The following is a 7,962-nucleotide window of genomic DNA, read 5'->3' as shown; positions in this document are numbered from 1 at the left end:
ACAAGTCATCCCACAAAAAAGAAGCCCTCATAAAGCTACAATGGCGGAAAAATAAAACAATTATAGCTTTTACAATATGGCGACACAAAAAAAACGAACTTAAAAAAAAAGTTTTTAATGTGCGAAAGTAGTAAAACATAAAATTATCTAAATCCAATATCGCCATACACGTCACGACTCACAGAATAAAGTTATTAAGTTATTTATACCACCGGTAAACAGCGCAAATTTAAGATGAAAAAAAGAATGGAAGATTTTCAGGTTTTTTTTCATTACCACCCAAAAAAAGTCAATAAAAGTTCATCAATAAATTATATGTACTCCAAACTGGTACTATCAACCCGCCATCTTAATTTACAAAAAACAAGCCTTCACATGACTATGTCTACAAAAAGTTATAACTTTTGAAATGCGACAAAAAAAAAATGGAAAAAAATTTGCTCCATCATTAAGACGGTGGGTTGAAGGTATTTATATTAAAACCTAAATCCTAGGAAAACGTGTTCATTAAGGCCTTGTTCACACGGTGTCCAAAAAACCCGAAGCGTAACGGGTCAAAACGTTAGCGTTTTTGCCAAGCACTTTTTTAAAGTAAAGGCGTGTTTTCCGCATTTTTGGGCGCGTAATTAGGACTCCCATTAGCTATGGGAATGAGGCACACTTTCGGTGCGTTTTACGCACCAAGAATTGACCTGACGCTACTTTTTTTTACGCGACGCGTTTTTTGAACATGCATAAAACGCGGCAAAAACGCGCTGTGTGATCAAGGCCTTCATTTTAAACAGTTGATGACAGTTTTACACATACAATGCCCACAAGCAGAAACGGTTGCAGTGGGCTCAGAAATACATGGAGACTAATTTTCAATTTTGTTGTTTACTGATGAGTGCCGTGCAACCCTGGATTGTCCAGATGAATGGTGTAGTGGATGGTTGGTGAATGGCCACCATGTCCCAACAAGGCTGCGACGTCAGCAAGGAGGTGGCGGAGTCATGTTTTGGGCTGGAATCATGGGGAGAGAGCTGGTAGGCCCCTTTAGGGTCCCTGACGGTGGGAAAATGACCTCTGCAAAGTATGTAGAGTTTATGACTGACCACTTTCTTCCGTGGTACAAAAAGAACAACTGTGCCTTCCGTAACAAAATTATCTTCATGCATGACAATGCACCATCTCATGCTGCAAAGAATACCTCTGTGTCATTGGCTGCTATGGGCATAAAAGGAGAGAAACTCATGGTGTGGCCCCCATGTTCCCCTGACCTCAACCCTATTGAGAACCTTTGGAGCATCCTCAAGCAAAATATCTATGAGGGTGGGAGGCAGTTTACATCAAAACAGAAGCTCTGGGAGGCTATTCTGACATCCGGCAAAGACATTCAAACAAAAACTGTCCAAATACTCACAAATTCAATGGATGCAAGAATTGTGAAGGTGATATCAAAGAAGGGGTCCTATGTTAACATGTAACTTGGCCTGCTAAGATTTTTTTAAAGAGCTTTTGATTTCTGTAAATATGACCTCCTGATGCTGCAAATGCAACAAATTACCATTTTAGTTCTCTTTACAACCTTTAAAATGTTTTGATCTCTGTTGTGCATAATAATTTGAAACAGTGCATTTTGAGTTTTTTACTTCTAAAAAAAACCTGTTATCATTAGGAGATTTGTACAATAAAATTTGCATTATACTCCAACGGTTGATGGCTTGAAGATTATACTGACTGTCATTTGCATCGACTATTTAGGAAAATCAGTGAAAAATAACATTTGCATAATAATTTGGAATGCGGTGTAGTTCCACAGTTCCTCCCAGCGGTCCTGCTGATGTATTCAGGGTAAGGGAGATCCTGGACTGCAAAAGGGTAGGAGGAAGGACTTTCTATTTGGTGGACTGGAGAGGGTTTGGGAGCCAGAAGAGAACCTCAGTGCTCCTGCTCTTATTAAAAAGTTCCTCTCTCGCTCTGGTCCCAAGAAGAGGGGGCATAAGAGGGGGGATACTGTAGCGTCCATGGCCACGGGCCGTCGGGATTACTCACCTCCCGACGCCCGCAGCCATGGATCCGTGAGCGCTGGTCCCCATCTCCTTCCTAGGAGACGCCAGCACTCACTTCCGCTCCGTTCTGCTGTGTCCCGTAGGGTGCGCGCGCACGCTCGTGCCCGGCCTTAAAGGACCAGCGCGCGCAAAAAGGAAATCCTCATCATCATCAACTGCCATGATTTCCTGGTCTATAAGTAGGCCCCAGGCCCTCTGATCCTTGCCTGAGCGATGTTAGTTTATCCCAGTCTGTCTTGCAAATGGTCCCTTAGTGTTTCCCGTTCAAGTTGTTACCCGTGCCCTGTTACCTGTTCCTGTACTGTTCTTGTTCCTGTGCCTACCAGTGTTGGAGTCGTGTCTACTGCACCTGCTGTCATTTGCCACGTCCAGTGTCGTTTGCCACGTCCAGTGTCTTCTGCCGCGTCCAGTGTCGTTTGCCACATTCAGTGTCTTCTGCCACGTCCAGTGTCTACTGCCACGTCCAGAGTCTACTGCCACGTCCAGTGTCTTCTGCCACATCGGATACTGCCCGCCACATCTGGCGCTACCTACTGCACCGGCCTCCATCCGTGCTGAAGCCACAGCCACCATCTGGACTAGTTCAGGTACCCAAGCGTTACTATCTACTATTGACTTTCATATAGACTGTGACCTGGTCAGCTGCCTCTCTGCTACGGCGGAGTGGCCTAGTGGGTCCACATACCATGTGACCGTGACACAGTATATGCACTCGACTTGGTCGGAGCTCCTTTTGCATGAATTACTGCATCAATGTGGCGTGGCATGGAGGCGATCAGCCTGTGGCACTGCTGAGGTGTTATGGAAGCCCAGGTTGCTTTGACAGCAGCCTTCAGCTCGTTTGCATTGTTGGGTCTGGTGTCTCTCATCTTCCTTTTGACAATTCCCCATAGATTCTCTATGGGGTTTAGGTCAGGTGAGTTTGCTGGCCAATCAAGCGCAGTGAAACTGTGCCTATTAAACCAGGTATTGGTATTTTTGGCAGTGTGGGCAAGTCCTGCTGGAAAATGAAATCAGCATCACCGTAAAGCTTGTCAGCAGAGGGAAGCATGAAATGCTCAAAAATTTCCTGGTAGACAACTGCGTTGACTCTGGATTTGATATAACACAGTGGACCAACACCAGCAGATGACATGGCTCTCCAATCCGTCACTGACTGTGGAAACTTCACACTGGACCACAAGCAACTTGGATTGATGCCTCTCCACTCTTCCTCCAGACTCTGGGACCTTGATTTCCAAATGAAATGCAAAATTGACTTTCATCTGAAAACAGGACTTTGGATCACTGAGCAGTGTGACACCATGAGTCTACAATCCTCAACTTTTACCCAATATTCAAATTTTCGGAGAGACTAAATTTTAGGTTTTCATTAACGGTTACCCATAATCATCAACATTAATAGAAAAAAATGCTGGAAATAGATCACTCTGTGTGTAATGAATCTACAGTATATAATATATAAGTTTCACTTTTTGAATTGAATGAAATAAATTTACTTTTTGATGATATTCTAATTCATTGAGAAGAACTAGTTTCTCCCACCCCTTACAAGCGCCATTGTAACAAGATAATCAATGCTAGTTCTCCTGTCAGTGGTTTTATTGTTATGGCTGATGGTTGTATTTGCTTGGTTTAAATGCCTTGCCAGAATGACCTCATCAGGGAGCAATGGTTGTCACGATGCTACCATGTTTAGAAAAAAGAAAACCATGTAACTCAAAGCCAAGGACTGGAAAGCCTGATGTAGCTCATGTGTTTGGAGTCAACGGAGTCAGGTAAGTTGTGATCTATTACGAGGGGCTATAATGTAAAATTTAAATCACTGCACAATATCAAATGCTGATAATCTAGTTGCATTCACATGTCACACATTAAAAGAAAAATTGTTCAGGTAAGGCCTCATGCACACGACCGTAGCCATGTGTACGGCCGTGATTTCCGGGTCGGCCTGCCATGGAGTGACAGCCGCGAGCTACCCGGAAATCTCGAGCCGTGCACATCGCCGCGGCCATTATTTTCAATGAGCCCGTGAAAACCACGGTCGTGTGAATGGCCCCATAGGAATGAATGGGGTAGCAATTCTCCCGTGGATTTTCAGGGGGAATTGCGGCCGCAAAAGCACGTTCGTGTGCATGGGGCCTTAGTCATTTTGCAGTATATGTTTTAATTATGGTGTTATTTTTCATTACCTCTATTATAATCTTATATATAGGCTGTTAAAAATATGGACACTCATTTTTACTTGAAAATTGAGAGGGGCATACGGTCTTGAGTTGAAAAATGTACGACGAGACTAGAGGTAATATCAATTTGTTGCAAGTCTAGAGTTTTAAGCTTCAGTTTGTCATAGTCCAGGAACTCATATCCAAATCCTGTGAAATTGAACCTCCTTACATTATCCATAACTGTTCTAGACTATTTTCGGCTGATATATAAATTGACACAGGGACCTTCTGGCACTATATAAAAACTTCCATTAATTTCTGTCTGTCGAATATTTATTATAATGTTGCAGGAATCATAATAAACGTCTTTACTACAGATATTATTTATTAATTTGCTACAATAGTGACATTGTTTTTTTTTTTTGTTTTTTTTTATAAATTCTTTTATTTTATTTTAAAGCATAAAGAAAAACAAACAATACACTCAGTACACACCATGTCGGAATTAACATCAGCCACAGGCCAGTAATCATGCATGGCGTCAGTGCTTAACATTACAATGAAAGGCAATATACCACTCAAAATTTTCCCAAAGAAAGTTAGATGTGCATCCTGAACCCGCAGCAATGCTTGATACTCCGTGAGTGCGCAGGTATAACAGAAAGAGAAAGCAAGAAAGAAAGAACAGGGTCAGAGGGGGAGGGAGAAAGGGACGCACCTGACATAATTGGGCCTACAGAAGAGGTTGAGAGGCCATGATGGCCTTGTATTCCACAGAGGTTTAAAACTGGATCCATTCGCGCCAGGTTCTGAGGAAGGCTGCGTGGGACCCTTTCATTGAAGCAGTGAGGTCCTCCATTCTCATAATCTCCTGGATCTTGCCACACCACATGCCCACGGAAGGGGGACAGGTTTGTCTCTACAACGCGGGAATACATGCTCTAGCCGCATTCACCAGGTGTCGAACTACCGAGCGCCTATACATGGACAACGGCATCTCACACAGATGGAGCAGGAAAAGGTCTGGCGATCTCGGGAGGGGGAAATCCGTGAATTTCGAGGAAATGCGCCACACCTCGGCCCAGAAATCGGCCAGGAGGGGGCAGTCCCAGAAAATATGCAGGATTGTACCCACTTGGTCTCCACATCTCCAGCACAGGGGCGAAATCGCCGGAATCATTGCATGCAGTCTGGAAGGCACCCCATACCAACGAGACAGAATCTTGAACCCCGCCTCCTGATATCTACTGGCCATTGAGGATTTATGTGTCATGGTGAACAAACGCTCTCGTTGTTCGGGGGTGAATGATAGACCCAACTGCGCAGATAGGATGGGGAGGGCAAATTAGAGGGCGAGATCAAAAGGGAGTAGAGTTTAGACAGTGAATGGCGGACCGTGCCTGTGCCTGTGCATAAAAGTTCAAATGGGGAGTACGCCGCCGGGTTAGCTATGGACACCAGGTAATTTCGAAGCTGGGTGGCCTGCCATGCAGAAAAGGGGACAGGATCTGACAGACTGTAACTGTGCCCTCGACATCCATCTCTCCTCCTGCAGAAAGTGTACCGCACGTCCCTTACCTTCCCTCAACCAAAGCAGGAAAGGACCACCTTCCTGCCCTGGTGGAAATGCAGGGTTGCCCAAAATCGGGTACAGAGGTGAGGGGGACGGGGAGATCTCAGTCCTAGGAAAGAGCCGTGCTGCCACTGCCCGATCGTCGGATGTGACCGCGCAGCCAAGGGAGCATGTCTGCCCAACCACGGTGTGGCCTGCAGAGGGACTGCCAGAAAGGCCTGTTCCATGGACACCCACTCTTTAATCTCGCTGTGTCTAAACCAGTCTAAAATTCGTGTCAAGTGGGAGGCATGGTGGTACGAAACAAAATCCGGGAGACCAACACCCCCCTCGCACTTCGCACGAAAAAGTATGGAGCGGGCAATACGTGCAGGTTTCCCCGCCCAGATAAATTTGTGTAGTATAGACAGCAAAGACTGAAAGAACGGGCGTGGGACATGTATCGGGAGTGCCTGAAAGAGGTACAGTATCCGCGGCAGAATATTCATTTTAAATATGGCGCACCTTCCAAACCAGGTGAAGGTACCGGACGTCCAGGAGTCCAAGTCGCTCTTTACACGCTGAAGAAGCAAAGGGAAGTTCACCGCGTAAAGGCGAGAGAGATCACCGGGAAGCCGCACCCCCAAGTATTTAAGCGAATCTCTCGCCAATTTAAATGGAAAGGACTCGGATAGATCATCGACCAGGGTCTGTGGCAATGAAATGTTGAGTGCCTCAGACTTCTGGCAGTTGATCTTGAAGTTGGATAATTTCGAGTATCTACTCAACTCCGCCATCAGGTTGGGCAAGGAAATCCTGGGAGCCGTGATAAAAAAGAGAAAATCATCTGTATAGGCTGCGACCTTATGGACCCTACTGCCCAGGGTTATGCCCGCAATATCTGGGTTGGAGCGAATTTGACATAGGAAGGGCTCCAGGCATAAAATAAAAACTAATGGAGATAGGGGGCAGCCTTGTCTTGTGCCATTGGTGATTGTAAATGCGGATGAGTAGTGCCCATTGACATTAACCTGCGCCGAAGGCGAGGAGTAGAGACCTGAAATCCATTTCATCATGTGGGCCCCCAAGCCCACATGCCGCAAGGTTGCCTGCATGAAGTCCCAATTGACTCTGTCAAAGGCCTTCTCTGCGTCTGTCGACAGAAAGCAAGTAGGGGGGGGGGGGTCGCAATAGCTGCTTGGTAAATTAAGTTAATCGCTCGTGTGGTATTGTCACGAGCCTCCCGCGAGGGCATAAAGCCCACCTGGTCGTTGTGTATCACATTGTGTAGGTGCAGAGTTATCCTCTGTGCCAGAATCTTAGCAAATAGCTTTAGATCCACGTTAAGTAGAGAAATGGGACGGTAATTCTGGCACAAGGATGGGTCCTTCCCCTCCTTGGGTATAACCGTGATATGAGCCCTTAATGTGTCTCGGGGGATGGGGTTCCCCTCGGTAATAGAGTTGAATGCCTGGAGGAAGTGAGGCGTGAGCAAGTCCGGGTAGGTCTTGTAGTATGGCAGGGGCAGGCCGTCCGGACCCGGTGCCTTACCCGTAGGTGAGTCCTTCAGTGCCCATGACAGTTCTTCCGGGGAAATGGGTGCCTCCAGAGTCGCAATTGCCTCAGGAGGGATACATTTCATCCCTGATGACCGCAGATACTGTTCGATCTTCTCCAGGTGACCCCCGTCTTTCGAAGAAGAGGGGTGCCTGTGGAAGGTTATAGAGAGTGTGGTAATAGGCACGGAAGGCTTCTGAAATGTCCTGGGGAAGTTGTAGGCGGTTGTCCTGTGAACCCCGGACATAGGGGACATAGGTACGTGAGCGGGTCTTCCTAAGTGTTCGGGCTAATGTCCTTCCAGGTCTATTGCTAAATTCATAGAAGTGTCGTCTGCATTTGACTAGGGAGGCCCTCGCCTTTGCAAGGCAGAGTGAACGCACCTGTTCTCTCAATTGTCCCAGCTCCGCCCCCACTACCTGATCCTGAACTGCCTTATGAGATTGTTCCAGGCGATGTATCCGCGCCAGTAAATCCCGGAGGTGTGCCGACCATTCTTTTTTTAGTTTGGTGCCCACACGGATAAAGGCGCCGCGCACCACGCATTTGTGTGCCTCCCAGATACATAAGGGATCTACCCCTGGCGTGGCATTTATTGCAAAATACTCCATCAGATCTCTGCGTATTTCCGAGA

The sequence above is a fragment of the Rhinoderma darwinii genome, chromosome 7, assembly GCF_050947455.1.
Source record: "Rhinoderma darwinii isolate aRhiDar2 chromosome 7, aRhiDar2.hap1, whole genome shotgun sequence".
Taxonomy (NCBI): domain Eukaryota; kingdom Metazoa; phylum Chordata; class Amphibia; order Anura; family Rhinodermatidae; genus Rhinoderma; species Rhinoderma darwinii.
Note: the sequence above shows the minus strand (reverse complement) of the source record.